Here is a 21,959-nt window from a genome sequence, read left to right as displayed (position 1 = left end):
CGTTTCACGCAACGTACACGCATTCGCAAATCAGTCATACGCGACTAGTTGAACCAAAAGATAAAGTTGGTTCAACTAGTCGCGTATGACTGATTTGCGAATGCGTGTACGTTGCGTGAAACGTCATCCTGCATGCGCGTCTGCGTCCTGCGTTTTGCGTATTGCGTCCTATGTAGACGGGCCTTAAAGGTCTATCTACATAAGACGCAGGACGCGGGTCGCAAGTCGCAGAACGCGGAACGCAAGTCGCAGGTCGTAAGACTTTTGCGTCTATATAATCCACATAGATACGCAGCGAGCTCTCTGCGTCAAAAGAAAAATGAATAAAATGTCAATCAGAACATAAATGTCATAACTTCTCTTAATTTTTTTTAACTTTATAAATTAAATCCCGCGTTGCCGCGGAATCCCAATTATATACCATTTAAAAAAAAACTTAATTTCTAGCCTCGACGAGATCCTACGATATACGAGAATATTTGACAGTTGCCGCGATATGACAAGATATGTTCTGATTGGCTGGTCGCTTCGACGCAGGACGCGAAAGTTGAAATTCGCCCAACTTCTGTGCGTCCTGCGTATTGAAGCCTGCGGCTTGTTGCGGCCGGAACTACGTCACGCTGCGTCTAATCTTGCGACTTGCGACCCGCGTCCTGCGTCTTATGTAGATAGACCTTAATACCTCGGAACGTGACTGTTTGACTCGAGAATCGAAACGACAGTGTCCGCTAACGATTAGACGTGCGCCGATCGAGCTGTACGTCTTTGTTCTCCGAAAACAAGAGAGGGCATGTGACGCGGAGCAATATGATTTGCCGCGGCCAAAAACGAGGTTGACGACCTGTCGGTCCGGTACCGCGCGCGCCGAACGCTTTACCGCAGCGAGCACCGATCAGCTGATCGGCACGTGCTCTACCCGTCCCGCGACTCGCGTTAGCGACCCGATCCGCTAGCTCGATCTCGAACAATATTCAAGCAAGATAGGCGAAAAAATATAAATCCTTAAAAAGTAATTCAGTCTTAATAAAGTTTCGGATTGCAGGAGAGAAGCTTCGTAATAAGAAAAACGTTTTAAAATAGTGTAGGACAGTGTAGGACTTTGGCAACCAATAGCGCTTATTTATATTATATATATGATATGGCCAACTAGAACTTTCGCTCTCATCTCGTAGAGGGCAAGTCGACAGTTACATATTGTCGATCATACACATAAGACGTACCTACATATTACACAGACGAGCGGATTCCTCTTCGGTAAAATAACCAAATTGATAATAATTATTCGACTACTTTGCATAATATATTAATGAACACATCAATTACCATGTTGCACATTTCTTTATATCTTTCAACATTTGATATTACTTGGCATTATTTTTCAAACATAAATCGACATATGGACTTGCAATCCGACAAAGGCGTAAGAATCCTAAATTCCAGGAGGATTACATCTTCAATGTATTATAACTGGTACCAAAGGTGAAGGTTTCAACTCATATTTGAGTCATCATTGGCGCTAATAATACAATTTTAATTGTTAGGCCACAGGCCAGGTGAGCTTTCAGATTCGTCAGTCTAAAGCTAAGGTGACCACAAATTCCTAACTTAACGGTGGAAACCGAGAGGCTCGCATACAACAAAAACATTGATACTAATAATAACTGAAAATTTGAGTTGAAACATTCACTTTCGGTACCAGTTATAATACATTGAAGATGTAATTCTCCTGGAATTTAGGGTTCTTATGCCACTTTGTCAGATTGCACTCCATATGTCACGGCTAATAGACGTATCTGTTAATATTCAAGTAATGTAACCGAAGAAAACATACTTTCTTCAAAAGTATAAAAATCTTATAAGTCTTAATATAATTTAAAAAATTCAACCTTTAAATTGCAAACAGAAGTGTTACAGTAAGAAAAGTCACTTTCAACTAATAGTTATGGCCAATTAAAAATAAAAGCTTTGTCTTCCGCAGGTCAAGTTGATTTCATATCTTGTCTGCTGTACACGCAAGACGTATTATAGAGACGTATTATAGAGACAAGCGGACTCCTGACCGGTAAGATAACCGAATCGCTAGTAATAAACATTGGACTACTTTAGATTTGTATAAAATATTAATAAACATATCAATTATCATATTGTACATTTCTTTGTGTCTCACATCTTGGTATTATTTGGCATTACTTTGCAAAAATGCCAGAAGGATTACACCTTCAATATTGCACATGGTACTCTAAAAGCGAAGACTTCCAGCTCAAATTTAAGTCATTATCAGCGCCAATATTACGATTTCAATTCGTAGACCACACGATGAGTTTTCAGATTCGTCAGCCTAAAGCTAAGGTGACTACAAAATCTCACCTGAGCGGTCACAAACAAGTAGTCCGCATACAACAAAAACATTGGCGTTAATAATAACTAATATTTAAGTTGAAACGATCACTTTTGGTATCAGTTATATTAAAATTGTAATTCTTCTGTAACTTGGATTAAACAACTCACGCACCAATAACCGTAATTACTCTCACTGCCATTTTTTTGTAAGTTTACATAATTGAGAGCAGTATATTTTAACTTGTGAACAAGCACTAATATTAAGTAAAATAAATTATTGATTTTTTAATTTTGTTATCGGAATCCCACCTTCCACTTGTATCAATGTAATGAGTTTCAGGTGTCGCAACACTAATTCGGAATCAAATAAAAATTACGTTGTGTTCAATTAAATTACCTAGAAGAAAGAAGGAACTACCTCACATTAAAAAAATGTTACAGTATATTGCATTGTTGCTCACCATGATGTTTGCGATATTCGTAGCCAAATTATTCGTAGGTAAGATAACTCATGTCACTTATTCACTTTTGATGTATTAATAAATATACATTGTTAATAAAATTATTAAATAACATTTATGGCATTTATTTACTTAAATATAATGTAAATAGAACGTTATTAATTCATATACTACTTTTTTGATGCTTCAGAAACTTTTATGATGAATATTGAAATACAAAATAGGAGAATCGATATAAATTTACACCTCCAACATAACAGTATTTTGAGTTGGGTAATTTACATTTTACTAATATTCATGGTGGCGGCAATAGTAATATGCAATATAATAATATTAGTGGTGGTACCACTGATGCTATGTTTAACTATATTCTATTGCATTTATATTATAGGGTAAGCTGAATTTTTTAACACATATTTACTATATAGTAATTTCATAGTTAATTCATATATAATTAATTTATAATTACGTGACATGGTTATTATAAAAAATAAAAAGAACATTGTAATAATTTTAGAATTCAATTATACACAATAATATTATTTATCTTGACATGTATTGATGTCCACGATGTCTTAAAATTTTAATATACACGTATGTATAAATTTAATTTAATTATTTTGTTTATGATTTGATATTATGAATTATTTGAAGTTTATTCGTATTCTGTTATTAACAATTCATTTTTTACAGTGACCACATGTTTTACGTAAAGGCTGAATTTCTTTCGGTATTCTTAACTCATTAATCTAATAATCTTAAAAACAATATTGTAATGACAACTTGCATAGTAAATTCCAAATTAGCAACGCAGTTATTAATAAAATGTTTATTATTTGCATGCAAGTGGACATATATTACAGAATATCATAGACTTTAATGAACAATTTGTGACAAATTAATTATCATTAAATTTAGTTGGAGAACCATATAATAATAAAACAAAAATTGTTAAATCAATAGTTTTGTTCAAATTTTCGTCAATATTAACAAACTATGTCTATGCAACTGCATCAAAACTTATATAAATATTTTTTTATTATATTAAATCGTATTTTAACTATTTATAAATAAATTTTTGTTGGTTGCATATAATAATTAGTGGTGCGTAGATTCAATGTTTCTAAAGCTAAAAACTTGGAGTTGTGGAAAGGCACGCACATTAAAAGAAAATGTAAAATGTAAACTATAATATAAGTACAATGTAAAATATAAAGAATGAACAATTTAAAATTAAATTAACTCATTCTTTATATTATAAAATATATTTAGAGTAATGTTTCTAAATAAAACTATTATAGCTTATTGACGATACTATTGTTTTTAAATAAAAAAATATTGTAGTTTATTGACGATATTAATGCAAATATGTAATGCGCTTTTCTTTATTCTGTGTTACAATAATAGATTTGAAATTATATGCGTTCACACGTTTCGCGTTTGTATTGTGTTTATGATGTGAATATAAGTATTAACGAATATACATCTGCATATTAAAAAATAAAAGTCTGTCTGTGTCTTTATGTTTTTTATACAATTCTACACCCATGGTCCGATTAGGATCAAATTTGACAAAATTATTCTATAGAATTTTGCATAAAATATAAGCTATCTTTTAACTTGGAAGTCGAACTTTTGCCCCCTAAAATCAATACTTTATATCTAAAAGTATATTCTTATTAAATGAAATGAAATTCCTTCAAATTTTTTCATCATCTTAAATAAATCTTTGGTTTATTACAGTTTTATCGCCCTTTCGCATCACAAAGATTTGAAATGAGTAGAATTTAAAATAAATTATGGCAATTCCGCCATCATAAATACGAGCAATAAAAATATGTTTATACGTCTGCAGTTAACAACTTTTCCTTTGTACTTCCCATATTGTCCAGTGAGCTCCACCGAGAGGCAATTCGCCCGCAAAAACATACCCCGCAGTAAATCTCAGAATTACATCGCGCGCGATAAAATCAAGCGTGTCACCCTGTACACAAGCTTGGGTCTGCGAGCGCGCGTTTCGCGCACGGTCGCCGGGAAGTTACGATAACGTTTGCCTGGGCATTAAAAACGAAGTAGGAAAGAACACGGCGACGTAAACGGGGGAGGGGAAAACGAGATAAAGGTGGGAAAAAGGACGACGTACGGGAGGGTGCGATGAGAAAAGTGAAGCGGGTTTCTCGCGGAGAAACTTGAAAAATGCGGCGAAGGCAAAGGATCTCTTTCAGCCTGGTACGTGCCACGCTCGCCTTTCTAAAGAGGAGAAATCACTCGTGCGCGCACAACCGCGATCCAAATTCCTATTAATCAGATTGGGTAACACGATATCACGATGGCTGTCCGCGACGGGTGAAAACGAGGTAAAAAGGTTTCCCTTTATTGGCAGTGAAGTTAAATCGAGAAGTCGCTTGATTGCGGCGGAAACGCACCTTCCGTACGTCGATTGGAAAATTTTCAGCGACTGTTTATAAACCAATGTAGAAAATTGCTAGACGACACTTGGCTGGTAAATTCTAATTAAAGAAATTTATTGCGAAAAATATTACCACAGCAAACGGTTTGCTGTCGCGCCTAATGCAATAGGCACAGTAGCAAAATATTTAGCTATCACAACTAAATGTTAGCTGTCCATATTTTACAACTGAACTTTAGTCGCCACATGCAGTTTTTAGCTACATTTTTCGTTTCGTGAATTCCCGTAAATAACGATTTTTTTTTATTTCTTCGTGTTTTACCGGAACGTTATGATTACTCTTTTAAACTTAGTTTGAAACGCAATAGAATCTAACTTCTCCCCATCTCGGGAATGCAGAAACGCCAAAATGCTTTTCCCGACAATGAATCCGGAAACTCTTCCCCGACGCTTTTTGACGCATCAATTTTCGAAGTTACGCGTGGATCGAACTTCTGCAGAAATACGCCGGAATTTCGGATTGTACGAAGCGACGCGACGGATAATGGCCGAAGAAAGTATTACACCTCGCCAGTCGTCGTTCTCCGACCTCAATTTTCTCTTATCCGCGGTTTCGGCAGTTTATTGAAAAAGCTGAGTGCGAGTGCAGCGTCAAAGTTCGCAATCCGCTCGACGGCGTCTAACCGAAGCGACAAATCGGACGCCGAATCTCATCTCAGATCCGTTCTCCGTTTCATAGAAAATCTTGGAGCACCTGTCATTTCTAATATTAAATAAAACACGAGGGCTATAATTTGTGATATAACAACTGCAGTATAAGAAAGTTTCGCCTCATGTAATGTTTCTATTATATGAACCTAGTACAGCTGCTTCTCGAACTCTTTTTATTGGTTCACATATGATATGATATTAAGTATCACTTTGTAAGAGTCGATAGCAACTAAGCTGTAATTTATGCCATTATTTAACAAAAACTACTCCAAATTGTATATAACGTCTAAAAACATGACGAGTAGAATTTGTTTATTTAACAATTATAATTAAAACGTTACCTATTTACGTTGTACGCTGTTATTATCGAAAATTAACGGAGTACTTAATCGCAAACGACAAATAAATGAATTGTTATAATAAATAAGCAATACATATTTACACGTAACACGAGAGATAATCAGATAATGTTTGCATAAGGCTAATATTTCAAACTTTCCAAGAAATCAAATTTTACAGTACACTGTGAAATATCTGATAGACCTATTTATTTCGAATTATCAACCCTTTAATTATATTGGATATGAGCGATACAATATAAAGTGAATTTAATTAATAGATCTAAAAAGATATTAGTAGAGGAAAATCCCTTATTTACGAGATAGGCTTCTAATATAAGATAGCAGGTTTTCAACATCCAGTAATTTCACAAATCTTTTTCGCAACAATTACACGCACGATCTATGTGTTCTCCACTAAACAGATTTCACTCCAGGGTCGATAAATTTATGAAGGAACCAACAGATGATGTTTATTAATGTAGCAGAAACCTCGCTGTGTCGTATTAGGAGTTTGTCTCATAATAGGGGATTCTCCTGGACCATTTACACGTAACGCAGGCACTTGTTAACGACAATTAGTCTGTTAGGGTGACGTACGGATTATATGTCTGATCAAATTGAGACGCTTTAACACATCAACGCTGTTAATGTGTTCCCATCTCGTTTCCATATCACACATCTAAAAGATGATTGCACACAAAAAAGAAATAACAGCCTTACTTTCGTTAGTAGAGTCCCCTATTGCAAGAGAAGCTCCTAATATGATACAGCAGGGATTCTGCTAAATAATTAGGCATCGTCTATTGGTTTTATCGTGAACTTATTGCCCTTGTAGTGAAATCTGCTTAGTGAAAAATTCATTGTTAGATCGTGTAATCGTTGTGAATAAAGATTTGTGATTAAATTTTCACGTTAAAAACCTGCTATCTCATATTAGAAGCCTATCGCATAAGAGGACTTTCCTCTAATTATAAAAAGTTAAAACTCGATGAGTTGAAAAAGACAATTGAAATACGAGTGACGGAATGGAATTGCAGAAATAGACAGGCGACGAATAAAAGTCTAGACCATGTATCTACCGTGTGGAAGAATGACTTTTCGGAAATAGGACGATAAATAAATATTCCAACGAGAATTACGACAGGAATGTAAATGCCGATCGTCGTATGCGACCTGAAAAAATATACTCACGATATGCCAGCGCGGGGATGTCGCGGCTTACGATGCAGAAAGCGCACCATAATACGTCAAATTAGTCGTAAAGCAAGACGTGTCGGCGAGGTTTATTCGCGAGCCTTTGTGGGATTAGCGTGTGAGGTCCAGAAAGCCGGAAGTCGTGGAGAGCGAAAAAAGATGTTCGCGCAACGCCGTGTTCAGCGCGTTAGCGAAAGCGCCATAACAAATTCACATGCAGAATAAATTATACCGAACTTTGTATACACGTTATATCCGTGTTATATCCGTGTTATATTCAACGAAGCTTTCGCCTCTCCCTTCCGCCTTATATCCTTTGACAAGCAAGAAGGTACGTTCACACGTTCAAAAGTCTACAAGTTTAAACACTGAAGCCTTAATTCATTTTAAATGATTCTCTTCATTAAGTTAAATTGTCAATTCGTTTTGGATTACTTTAATCTTCAACGACTTGTCGAGCGAACGCGAGAGAAATGTATGAATTTATCGTTTATCAATTACTTACTTAACTTTGAGTACTTAATTTTGATTTACTTTCAGTTTAACGACAGTTGGATCAACCGTCAGTTTATCACTGAGAAAAATGATCTTGCAACTGCAGCAACAATTTTCTAGGTACGAAAAAATAACCGAGATACATAAATGAACAGCCAATACTGCGAAATCGAATATGTTTTGTATTTAATCGATTTGAATGACAGAAACGGAATTGCTATCTCAACTGTTAGCAAATGTTAGGAAGAAAGTCTTTCTATGGCGCCTATTCGTTATAACGTTTGATTGTGGTAGACCGGTGTCCACGATGCTAGAACTTGGTCCAAGTTCCGAGAAATGTGTAGCCAATCAACTTGCAGCTATTTCGTAAAAGCTGCAAGTTGATTGGCTACACATTTTACAAAACTAGAACGTGGAAAACCAAGTTCTAGCATCGTGGACACAGGCCCTCACAAAAATTGTTCTAGCTATGGTACCGGAATTCATTTTGATCCAAAGTGACTGATCAATATTTAATCATGAAACCTAAACTTTCCAGATGGTATTGCCAGAATGTTGCTGCTATAAATTTTGTAGGCTACAAACAATATTCTAACAGATACCAAAACTAGCGATAAATTTTTGTCGCAATTGCTAGAAATCTACCTGCGTTAGTAAGATATTTTTTTGAGTGATATAAGATGTCAATAGCTATCTACTTTGAATTGCCACCGTTGGCAACATGCTTATAATCATGATATTTTGGCGTTTACGGAAACCTAATTTCCCTCAAGAGTTATTTAAGATTGTAATAGATTACGTGTACAATTAATTCACCAACACAGATAAATTTTAGAATTATCCTCGATCTGTATTGATTTAGCGAGGAAATTAGATGCGACTGTCACAGATTGAGACAGTGCCACTAATCGCGACATTCGCCTTGAACTTCAAAGAGGTTTGGTGAGAATGTCGGAGAAATAAGATTCTTATCTCCCCTCCCGGGCATTTATATAATATTATAAATACGCATACATAATTACACGTCATTAGACGTAAATAATGGGGGATCGCGGCAAGTGCTTGTGTGTCGGAAAACCGCTCTACGGGCCCCCGCGTCCCGGAATGTCTCTTACCGGGTCATTTTTCACGTTTGTACGAGGGCAGTGCGAATGCATAAAACGACGACAAGAAGCAACGCCGTGGTAGCGTACACGTCCGACTCCACCCGCCGGGCCGATGGGAGAAGAAACCGTGGCAAATGCTTTCCGGAAACCCATTGGCCCGTCAGCGCGCGCGTATCGGGACCGAAATTGTCGAAGAAACGAAAATAAAGACGGAACACGGTGGCGAGGGCATAGACGGATCGATGGAGGGATTTATTGCCGCGCGGACTTCTTAAGACCCTAAGAAACATAGGGTGAGTTGAAACAGACAGCGTTAATCACGATTGCTATTCTAGACGGAGCCGCTGAATGATGAGCCGCGATTAAGCGATTTCAGATATTTGTTCTCTCCCTCGTTCTACGTTCTCTGATCATGGAGTCGCGATCTTTAAGTTGGCATTTTTTTAAGGTACCTTTTAAGAATATGACAAACATTAGGCCCGGTTTTTCCAACCTCTTGGTAAGCTGAATAATAATTTAATTGTATGTCTATCTTTGTCTAATTTGAAAAACCAAAACACGTTTATGATTTAACTATTAGTTGGCTTACCAAGAGGTTGGGGAGCAATCAGCCCTAAAAGCATTAAAACGGACTGGTGTGTTAAATTAAAAAATGCCAGTCGGTCGAATCGTTTTTTCCAACGTTACATGTGCATTTATTCTGATACTAAGTATCGCCTGTATTTACTGGCGTGGCAAACAGCATTTTCTCTGTAGTTTTATGAATAATTGGATCGGGGATTTAATCATTCCCCGAAATTCCAACGACGATACACAGTTCGATGATACACGTGCTTGAAACTGCGCATATTCCACGAACAATGCTCGGAAAATTATGGCACAATGTCAACGTGGACCGCATCGTATACGCTCGATAACTCGGAATTCATGTACGCGTAGTAATAGAAAGCCATATCGTATTCCATGTAACATGGTTTCGACATTAAATGACGGGATTTTATTATGCCGCCCTGCAATTAGCAATCGATCCGGTCGTTGCATTAAAAGAAGAGAACAATTTGAAAACTTAAAAGGGCAATGACACGAAATCTCTTAAAAACATAGAGTTACGTTCAAGCTATCGAATTTAATCATCTATTCCATAGAAATTTTCCATTTTTTGCTAGAGAAGTATTATTCGAGATGAAATATTAATTTTACAAATGAGAAGGCAATTAAAAAATCGTCGACTATCAAATATCTCTATCCTCCCGTAGAACAAATTCAGAGTGGAAGACTATCTTCCTGATCCTATTAACGAACCCTGGGAAGCCAGTGTCTGAACTAGAACGCCTCAATCCGCTCTTGTTGCTCGCATCATGATTGTGCCGCGTTGCTAAAGCTTCCCCTGACTAAATGTCCCTAAAATGCCCATCACACGTCCTTGTCAGCACACAGAATACGCGAGTCTCATCATCCACGTCAATCGAATTCGAGTCACGAGCATAGACACCGATTCGACGTACCGTAATTAATCTATAAATAGCACAGAGAGCGACGATGTCGCAGGGCGGAAAGAGGATTCGACGAGGAAGTTTCGGTGCGACGAGCCTGGGAAAGGGCTTGCTGAGCCCTCGCTGGCAAGCACCAGACCGATGCAGGGTTTGTAACCCGTTAACTCGACTGTGCGCTACCGTGATTTAGAGGCACCTCGCGCGAACGTGTCGCGCGCGGATGCGGATCTCTGCTGCGACAAACGAATGTTTTCCTGTTTATGTCGCTGATGCCGTATTCCCGATGAATCGACTGCGGGACTCCGCACTTTTTCAGTCAGCCACTCTTTCCAGGGCTCCCACGGTTGTCCGATTGTACGATTCGTCCCAGTTTCATCGACGCTTTGACCGGATTTCGAGGCACAATTAACACCATAGCTCGCGTTCTTTTAAATATATATATAGGAAAATCCGGATATAGGAAAATCCGGAGATGATAGGTTTATTGAAAATTTAGAAACCCGATATTTGGTATAACAATAAAATGTATTTATAATAGTTTCACTAAATAGAACAAACAGTCAAGTGTATTTATAATAATTTCCCCAGATAAAATGTGACAAAGGGATTGCAAGAGTTTTTAATTGTTCATTGCCACTTGTTTTGCTCAGGATAAACCTGCAAGATATAATGGCCATAGTTTTTGAAATGTAAAAATTATATTTTAATTTTATTTTTTAATACTTTGGCATGTTGTTTCACTGAAGTATATAATACTCTCGATATTAAAGAGAAAATTAACTACTAAAAATCCGGAGATGATAGGTTTATTGAAACTTAAAAAACCCGATATTTGGTATAACAATAAAATGTATTCGTAATAGTTTCACTAAATAGAACAAACAGTCAAGTGTATTTATAATAATTTCCCCAGATAAAATGTGACAAAGGGATTGCAAGAGTTTTTAATTGTTCATTGCCACTTGTTTTGCTCAGGATAAACCTGCAAGATATAATGGCCATAGTTTTTGAAATGTAAAAATCGTATTTTACTTTTATTTTTCAATACTTTGGCATGTTACTTCGCTAAAGTATATAATACTCTCGACATTAAAGAGAGAATTAACTACTAAAAATGTTGCAAATTTTTATAAAATCAAAATGACAAACACCAATATATTTACTTTTAGTGCACGTAATCTACTCTCTAAGAGTCAATCTGTGCATTATCACTGAAAACAGTTAGAAGTATACATATAGCACTAAATAATTCAGTGCTATACTTATGACCGTGAATCAGTGAATATTCACTGTTTTCAGTGATAATCCACTGATTGACTTTTAGAAAGTACCGTCGCCAAAAGGCGCGGTAAGCAGTGTAAATATAATGTGATATGCCGTCAACTTGGATGAATTCTGTCCCGACCTCACTCTCCAAAAATCAATCACTGCATTATCACTGAAAACAGTTATAAGTATAGCACTGAATTATTCAGCGTTCGTCAGCGATAATCCACTAAGTAACTTTTAGAGAACATCTTAGGAATATAATAATTAAAAGGTAAATTCAGTACCGATCGTGTACACAGAAAAACAGAATATTCTTCTTTTGAAAATATCTTTAGTCTCAACGTGAAAATCTTGAAATGAAATTATATTGGGTTAAAGGAAAAAAAAACTTGAATGAAGCAATTTTATATAATTCAGTCGAGAAAAATATATGCTTATCATTTAAGAATAATTTTCTCGAATGGAAAAGAGACAATATTGGATAATATATTTTCAAATCGAAGATTATGTTGTATTATATGTATTATATTGTTGAAATATAAGATTATTAAATGCCTCTAAGAAAATTACAGTTTATTGCGTGTATGCAAAACGATGAACGCGTTAATTTGAGTATATAAGAGTTGACCTAACACATTTTTTCTGTGTATCTAACATCTCTACAAGAGAGAAAGATAGAGAGTCCCATTCGTCTGTAATGCGCATGCACTGATATTATCATTGCCATTGTTATCGTTGTATCACCGATCGAACACAAGTTATTTACAAATTTATTTTAAAAGAATTATAACTCACAAAACGACGGTATCAATGTATGCGCATTGCAAACGAGTGGAACTCTAGTTTTCTCTATCGCGTAGAAGTTGGGCACAGGCTCGTTTCATACGAAATATAGGCAATTTCCGCCACGGAAAAGGGGGCGCACGAGGCACGACTGTTCTCCCTGTTAAAATTTTGGGGGCGCGCCGCACTCTACTCATGTCTTAGCTCGTAATCAACTTTCTCGCTCTCGCGTGCGAGCCAACGTTCTCTCGTTCGCTTCGACTTCGAATAATAACATAAGAAAATAACTCATTCGTCACTAATAACGTCGTCGTTTATCGGGTGGCTCAACTGTTACATTTCTACAAAGACGCGTTCTTTTTAAAGAAACTACACATTCCAGCGATGCTTTTTAATATAAAGGATCGTAAAGACGTAAAGAAAATCACTATTACTCAAAATCATTATTACTAAACACAGTGTTTCGGAAAATTTAACATAAAATATTGGAAATCTACTTTGAGAAAAGCGCAGTGTAACAAAACCTGCGAGAAAATATGAATGAGATAAAATATATGAACGGTATATTACAGCTCCGTACGCTTGTTTGGCCGAGTTATTGGTATCTGTGCCGGTAGCGATAACAAGTACAAATAGATAATTCAAAATGTATGATACGCTTGTGCTCTTCGCGGTGCTTTTTAATTTAAAACAAATATTTATGCTTCCGCCGCTCGTTAATAGAATTTTCTTCATATTGCCCATTCTATTTGTGTAGACTATTGCGCTTTGCTTAGACGTTCATGCTTACGGATCAAATTCGACGGGAGCTCCAAAGTGATTTGATACGCGATCAAATATACTCCGACGGGAGACACGTAATCCAATTCACATTTTGAAACTTGACCAGACGAGTCACTCAATTAAAAGCAAGCATTAAAAGCAGTATCGGGGTACGTCGCCGTTTTCAAATCGGTGCAAGCGCATCGATCTACATCAGAGAACACCTGCAGCCCGGCACGAGTGTATAAAAAGTGCTCGCAGGCGGAAGTCAAAGAGCCCAGAGGACGGGACGAGGAGAAGCTCGCGCGGAAACGAAAATTTAATATGAAGGCGTCTCGTCCAAGTGATTTTAATATCGCGCTGGCAGACGGGCAAACTCTCTCTCTCTCTCTCTCTCTCTCTTCCCTCCCCCCCCCGCCCCTCTCTCTCATACTCTCCCGATAGTCAGTGTGCATGTACGTACGTGTAGATACGTTAGCTCATCTGCCCGGCTTTGTTAATAAAGTCAGTGGCATTAGAGAGTCCCCAACTTGTCCTGCACACACATCCGCGCGTACACATGGACGGACACAGGCGCGAAAACTGAATCGGCCTGGCCGGTGTATCCGGGAATGTACCCGAAAGATTTGCCCCGCGAGATTGGCACGAGATAAAATAACACGAGGCGAGAGAGTGCAACAATGTTGCTCTACCCTGTTTAATTCAACGTGTAAATCTGCGGAAATAATATTGCGGCCGCGGAGCGCGCGGCGCGCCGTTCATCTCATTGTTATCGGAAGGTATTACGGTGTAATGCATGAAATTCGTTTTGTAGCCGGAATTCGGTGAAACGACGAATGTTTTCACGTCATTATAAATCGCTTATGCAATTATAATCGTTCACGAGAAAAAAAAAAGGCAAATCCCGAGGAAATACGAAACGGCCGGCCTTCCAAAAAGCGCCGGTAAGTTTATTTCCGATTAAATCCCTGGCAACGCGTCTGTTGCAACAATTGAAAAAAATCCCCCGCTAATCATTTAGTGTTTTACAGCGCAGTACTGTCTTTCCAAGCGGAGCGACTTCTGGCGCCAACGGAGACACGCTCGCGAGACACGCTCGCCAGCGAGATGCGCGAGACGTCAGGGCCCGCGCGAATTTTCGACTGCAATTCGAAACGCTCCGCGGTGACTTCTAATTAGCGCGGCTCGCCCGCCCGGCAGAATGCGACGGCCGAATTTCGGCCGGGCGCGCTGTCGGACGAAGAAGGAGGCTAAACCGCAATCCGCCCAGGAGTGGCGGTGAATCATTCTATGAGCATAAATTAGCGCCCCGTCGCAACGCCGGTTAATTAATTAAGGTAAATTGTCCTAAGCGTAAGTAACTGCCGGCGCTCGGTCTACTCCTCACTCGTCCCCTCCCCTTCAACGACGGGGCCCGCCGTGATCCTCTTTATGGGTAACCGCGAGATGCGTTTCCGGCTGACGGAGGACAGAGCGCGGGCAGTTTTGTTTTCGGTTGCCTCTCGACGTGGCTCGGCTGCGTTTCGCGACGCTTGCCAACCTGACTGCCCGATAGCCGTGTCTGCCCGAGAATACAGCGGTCACCAAACTTTCTCAGGTCACCCGGCCTTTTTCATTCTTTTCTGAACCGCAAATTTAGGAAAGCGTAAAATCGAGTCGCCCCTCCATTTTGCGATGATCTAACTTGACCTTACGCTCCGAATACTATTATTTCGCGATAACGCGTTAAGTGACTTCGTTATTAAGCTTATTCTACCCCTTGGAAAAATATACCTTAGAAAAGCTTAAAATTTCCCTTTCGAAAAATAAGAAATATGAAAAGTTAATTTGGACACTTAAAACTTTTGTAATATTTAAGGTAAACTTAAAACTTACTTTAAGAATTTAAAAGAAGACTCTAAGAATTGTGAAAGGTATGTAATATAATTTATAATATCGCGTGCGGTTTCCTTCTTACGAGAAAGTACTGTGCCGCGCGGCCCTCTATCTAAAAATTACTTTAAATGTCCGAATTTACTCTAAAATATCTTAAGTAGACTTTTAACTTCGTTAAGTAAACGCTTAGATTTGAAAGATTACTTTTGAAAACTTTAATTTCATTTTAAGTAAATTTTCCCAAGGGTACAATGGACGCAAAGCGCAAGACGCTAAGTCGCAACGCAAGAACTCGACCAATCACAGTCAAATGTGAGAAGAATGATCGTCACTGGAAGATTTCTTGCATTGTGGCTTAGCGTCTTGCGTTTTGGGTCCATTGTAGAATAAAATTCAGCTGTCGGAAACGACGCAATGAATGAAGAAAATAACCGCGTGCAATCAGCAGCGCGATTAACACAAAGAAGAGTCAATATTCTTATTTGAATTAATGTTACATTCAACTATCTGCAAATTTGCTCTCCCCGTGCGCAAGAACAAATCGAGTTGCAGCTCGCTCTATTGATAGATACGCGGTTCGTTTCCGCCAGACGAGTACAACGGAGCACAGTTTGTTTTCGGTTCTCCCTTTCGGCGATACGTACTCTGTATTGTCTCGGGGAAAATCGAGCAATAAAATTGAATTTTCTGCCACGCGTTACGGTAAATGTAAAACAGCTTCCTCCTTTCGAAGGCTCTTGTTCTGCCAATTCTATATTTGCCGTTCATCTAATAGACTGTATCGCTCGCAATTGTCGGAAGCTTTCAGTTGCACGATTAGAAAAATGCATCAGCAAATCGATACGAGACCCAAAGCACGAAACACTTAACGGCACGTTATCTTGTAGAAAAATAGAGAGGCGTTGAAATCTCCGATCATTTCGTATCACTATCGCGTGATATAAAAATAAAAAGTTTCGGAACACATTAATTGTTTACCCTTAATTGGCAAATGTCAATTAAGCATTATCTCGGGTTCGTGTTCTCCTCGCCGCGTGAGAATCAACACGAGACTCAAATGTTTAGACCGCTAAAACCAGATGTTTAGTTTGCAGGGAACTTCAAATGTGGCACTCGGTTCAAGAAACCAATTAATGCGCCGCTCGTGTTCCCCTGGAGGTAAGTAAACTTTGCCCGAAAGTACTTGACCAAGACCAAGACTATCTTGCTTGTTTCAGCATAATACCTCACGTGAGGATTTAGACATTTCTAAAGAATTCTGTCTACCTTCAATTAAAATTCGTATTGCCAATATAGTAATAATGTGGAAAAGAAGAAAGTACAGTGTCCTATCGGAAGGCGAACGCTTTTGACGCTATCCTTAATTTAGCGTCCGTACAAGACTGCACCCAGAAAAAAGTTTGTTTGAAATCAAACAAATTTGTTTGAATTTTGATCTTATTAGTCTTTTACTTAATTTCAAAGAAATGACTTCTTCGCCTTAACCAAACTTTTATTTGATTGAGACTGGAATTTCTAATTCGTATCTGTTTCTTCACATTTAGCAAACGTTTAAAGTACAAGTAAATGAAAGTTTAGTAGATTCAAAGAAACATGATTTCAATTGCTTGGCTAAATCTTTTTTCTGGGTGTACCATAAACAACATAATTTAAAGAAGTTGCACATACATAATATATTTTGATGACTAAATTCGAGCTTTAATATGTAAACGTATAAAATCGCCTACGTATTAAAGAGGATCGGACTGAATGCCACATGAAAGCACGGATTATCATCTGCGTTTCCTTTGATATAATTTTATATAGTCGTGCACATTTATAAACGTCGGAATTTCGCGAATGCGTGGGCGCATATATAAGTATACGTTCTTTCACGACGCGTGGTTGTCATAAAGCCAGCTCCATAAAAACACGTGTAAAAAAGACGTTGGCGTCACATTTTTCGATATTTCACTTGTTAGTGCGTCGTTACTTTGGGTGCAAAAATAATATCACGTCACTTGGAGAGAGTTTTTCACAAAAAATTGAAACCTTTCATCGGATCGTTATAATTGAAAATTAAGTGAAAGGAAACGTTAAGTCTCTTTACAATTTAGGTTTCGTCATGAGAGAAGAAAAGAGAAGCAACGTTTCAAAAAGTTATAATTACATTATAATCGTACCTTTGCAGGTACAATAGTCCTCGAAACTGATTAATTGTATCACACGACAATATTATCCATATATAAATATTAAAACATTAGATTACTGTTTCGTTGCTTAATCCGAATTCAATTTGAGATAAATTATGTTAAATTGAATTTTGCTCAATCGAAGAAGTTACGGAATGAAAATATAGTTACTTAAACCCTGATTGACAAAAAATTTAGGTACTTCAATCTGAGATGTACTTTTATTATTGCATGTTATAGATACAGCAAATTTTAATTGTTACGCGCGAAACATTTAATATCTGTTTTAGCAGTTTTAAAAGTTTTAAAAGTTATTAGATGTATTGTAGGGAGAGAATAAGATTTGAGATTCTTGAAATTTTTATAGAAAGGATTGTAAATACGGGTCTACATCTATCATATTTTACTTGTAGAAGCAAGTACGCGGAATGTATTTTCCTCCCTTCATTCAAGTGAAATGTCAAATCCATGACGAAGCGGGAAAACACAATGGCACAGATTTGAGGGAAAATAGAATGAGAGGTATATCTAGGAAGGAACACACGGAGTCGAGACACGAAGTGCCAGCGAGCGTTACTTGCGAATTTAATTCTAGCTTTACAAATCCTGAGCATGCTGTAGACAATTACGAGATAATTGTTAATACGACTTGCAATTTGCACTACGGCCGGTGCCGCGCCTCGTTTAAACTCTCGTGTGCTTAATTAGTTCCTATTTTGTCTGTGAAGCGTTACGAGTTGCATATCTCGACGCATAGAGCTGCGCTTCGCGTTCGAGTGCGTCTGAGGACGTCCTTTAATACTACCCTCGCGTTTTACAAGGGTCGTTTCTCTCAATTTATATTTCTAGTCACGCCCTCCTGACATCAAAACAGCGGAGTGTGGAGAGCTTGTGTTCTTTCATAATTTATAACAAACTTTGAAACGATCGGGGGAAAGTTTCAAGCACAAAAATTAAATTTGCTGATAAATTTATCATAAACGCGAGAAAGCAAAGGAATTTAAACGGGCATTACATATTTTACATATAAAATTATTTATAATTCTTTTCAACTTTGTTAATGCAGCCAAAACTTATTTTGTGATTAAACACAGACGGTGTAACGATTAACATTTTTACATCAGGTTGAGATATAAAAAGTAATTGAGAAAAAGAGTTATTTGAAGACAAGATTTCGAGAAGAAGAGAAATTTTAATATCTCGTTAGCTTTATTGTGATACCGCAATGGCCGAATTAGAGCCGTATTTCTACTGGTATAGGTCGCCCCGGTCCCTCTGATGTCTATTTTTAATGAGACCAACGCTCGAATTGTCTCAGAAGCTCTAAATGTATCTTCACGGTAGTTAACCCCTCATGTACACGCATGTCATAGACTTTGTCTAAATTGTTCGTAAATATTACGCATTTGTCCCGCAATTAAATAATCCAATAATATACTGGAACAATACATTACGCGTGCATCGTTCAACATTATCCTTATTTTTACATTTTAAGGTAGGTTGTTCCATTCTCTTGATAAGTTAGTTAATAGTTAAATCATTTTTTTAATTAATAATTAAGACATTACAATCATTCTCCTTCATTCAGTTAGATGTTTGATTAATTAATTTAACTTTAACTTCTCTTTCTTCAATTTTTTATTCTCCATCCTTTTTTAAGTATTTTTTAAAAACTGTCAAAATTTACACGCTGTATCTAAAAGAGAAGTGCAGCCCATCCGCGCTTCGAGAAAACCAATCGGCATCGCGGAAAAGAGGGCTCAACTGTTCGATATTAACGACATTCACGCCGTGCCGGTAACATCTCTTTTTTAGAAAAAGAACTCTTTTTTAGAAAGAAAACTAGAAATGACAAAACGCGCGCATCGCAATTTGTAGTTGAGCATTGTGTATTTAAACAAATTTGTATACATGCAAAGAAGTAATTGTATGTGCAACGTCAATTTAAAATAAAAAGTAATTCATCACTCACTGATACGATTCGCAACGGCAGAGTTGTACATCGCTAACTATATGTATATCTTAAACTGTAACAATACAAATATGTATATGATTATTATAAACTAATTTAACTAATTATGTAGAATCAGAATTATTGTATTAAATATACTTTATATTTTATATTTTTAAAATAGGTATTTGTTAAAATAATTGCATAAAATACTAAAAAAATCTTCCTTTTAAATATAAATTCATAACATTTTATACGTATGGTTTTGTCTCTAACACTTATTCGAATCCTCGTACGAATCATTTGAATAAATAAAATAAAAACACAGAACAGATGCTTTATTTTAACAAGTAGCAAATAAAATAATGCCTGTGAAGTTGGCATATCATTTCCCAGCAGATCAAAAATAGAATGGAGTTCTTATCGCATGCAGTCGAGTTCTGTAGTTCTTGATACTTTTTAATAATAGTTCTGTTGATTTAAACCAAAAAACAGTCGATCGAAAAAATGATCTGCTAACTTCCCGTAGCAGATCCTTTTCTAGCAGATCAAAAATAAAAGAGAGTTCTTGTCGCATGAAGTCGAGTTCTATAGTTCCTGATACTTTTTACTAATAGTTCTGGCGATTTTATACAAAAAACAGCCGATAGAAAAAAAAGATGTATTTATCATAAAACTAAGACGAAGACGGATTTTCGATAGTTCTACGAGTACTAAACTATTTCTCGTGTAGAGAGTGCCAATGTGAGCCACAAAATGAACATACCAAGGTTCTCACAGTATAGTTCTTCAAATTCTATTCAATTTAAATTGAATAGAATTTGAAGAACTATACTGTGAGAACCTTGGTCTGTTCATTTTGTGGCTCACATTGGCACTCTCTCCTTCCTTTATATTTCTCGTGTAGTTCTGAACACATTTATTCATTTTCCAAAGAATTTTAGGCAGTGGCAAGTCTCTGTTACTTTTAAAAAATTCATATCCCCAAAAAAACCATTTCTCAGCAGTAACGGTACAAAGTACAAAGTAACGGAGACTCGCCACTGCCTAAAATTCTTTTGAAAATGAATAAATATATTCAAACCTATACGAAAAATATTTTAGAAGAATCGGAACTATGACTTTCCGACCAGCAGAGCACACTTATCTGCTTAGAAAGGTGTTCTTCGGGGATTATGAATTTTTAAAAAGTAACGGAGACTTGCCACTGCCTAGAACTATTCGGAAAATAAATATATATATTCAAAACTATTCGAAAAATATTTTAGAAGGACCGGAACTCTGACTTTCCGAGCAGCAGAGCACACTTATCTGCTTAAAAATGGCTTTTTCAGGGATTATGAATTATTAAAAAGTAACAGAGACTTGCCACTGCCTAAAATTCTTTGGAATATGAATAAATGAGTTCAGAACTACACGAGAAATAGTTTAGAACTTGTAGAACTATCGAAAATCCGTCAGCGTCTTAGTGTTATGATAAATACATCTTATTTTTCTATCGGCTGTTTTATGTATAAAATCGCCAGAACTATTAGTAAAAAGTATCAGGAACTATAGAACTCGACTGCATGCGACAAGAACTCTCTATTATTTTTGATCTGCTAGAAAATGATCTGCTACGGGAAGTTAGCAGATCATTTTTTCGATCGACTGTTTTTTGGTTTAAATCAACAGAACTATTATTAAAAAGTATCAAGAACTACAGAACTCGACTGCATGCGATAAGAACTCCATTCTATTTTTGATCTGCTGGGAAATGATATGCCAACTTCACAGGCATTTCGCATTTCTGATGATGCCTGTGAAGTTGGCATATCATTTCCCAGCAGATCAAAAATAAAGTGGAGTTCTTATCGCATGCAGTCGAGTTCTGTAGTTCTTGATACTTCTTAATAATAGTTCTGTTGATTTTATACGAGAAACAGCCGATAGAAAAAAAAGATGTATTTATCATAAAACTAAGACGCAGACGGATTTTCGATAGTTCTACGAGTTCTAAACTATTTCTCGTGTAGTTCTGAACACATTTATTCATTTTCCAAAGAATTTTAGGCAGTGGCAAGTCTCTGTTACTTTTACAAAATTCATATCCCCGAAAAAACCATTTCTCAGCAGTAACGGTACAAAGTACAAAGTAACGGAGACTCGTCACTGCCTAAAACTCTTTTGAAAATGAATAAATATATTCAAACCTATACGAAAAATATTTTAGAAGAACCGGAACTATGACTTTCCGACCAGCAGAGCACACTTATCTGCTTAGAAAGGTGTTCTTCGGGGATTATAAATTTTTAAAAAGTAACGGAGACTTGCCACTGCCTAGAACTATTCGGAAAATAAATATATATATTCAAAACTATTCGAGAAATATTTTAGAAGGACTGGAACTCCGACTTTCCGATCAGCAGATCACACTTATCTGCATAGAAATGGATTTTTCGGGGATTATGAATTTTTACAAAGTAACGGAGACTTGACACTGCCTAGAACTATTCGGAAAATAAATATATATATTCAAAACAATTCGAGAAATATTTTAGAAGGACCGGAACTCCGACTTTCCGAGCAGCAGAGCACACTTATCTGCTTAAAAATGG

General features: G+C 37.0%; 1 long non-coding RNA gene and 1 pseudogene across 1 annotated transcript; one reads left to right on the top strand and one right to left on the bottom strand.

Annotated features, from left to right (window-relative positions):
* Positions 1-21,959, bottom strand: part of LOC105558782 — a 130,314-nt pseudogene that overhangs the window by 97,727 nt on the left and 10,628 nt on the right.
* Positions 1,081-3,837, top strand: LOC105558781. The gene is made up of 6 exons (XR_001008702.1): positions 1,081-1,254; positions 1,979-2,062; positions 2,681-2,839; positions 2,992-3,193; positions 3,319-3,395; positions 3,495-3,837. It is a non-coding gene; the product is annotated as an uncharacterized LOC105558781 (long non-coding RNA).

The sequence above is a fragment of the Vollenhovia emeryi genome, unplaced genomic scaffold (assembly GCF_000949405.1).
Source record: "Vollenhovia emeryi isolate VEMERY1.0 unplaced genomic scaffold, V.emery_V1.0 DF939312.1, whole genome shotgun sequence".
Classification (NCBI taxonomy): domain Eukaryota; kingdom Metazoa; phylum Arthropoda; class Insecta; order Hymenoptera; family Formicidae; genus Vollenhovia; species Vollenhovia emeryi.
The sequence above is the reverse complement of the archived record's forward strand: the minus strand, read 5'-3'. Positions and strand labels throughout refer to the sequence as shown.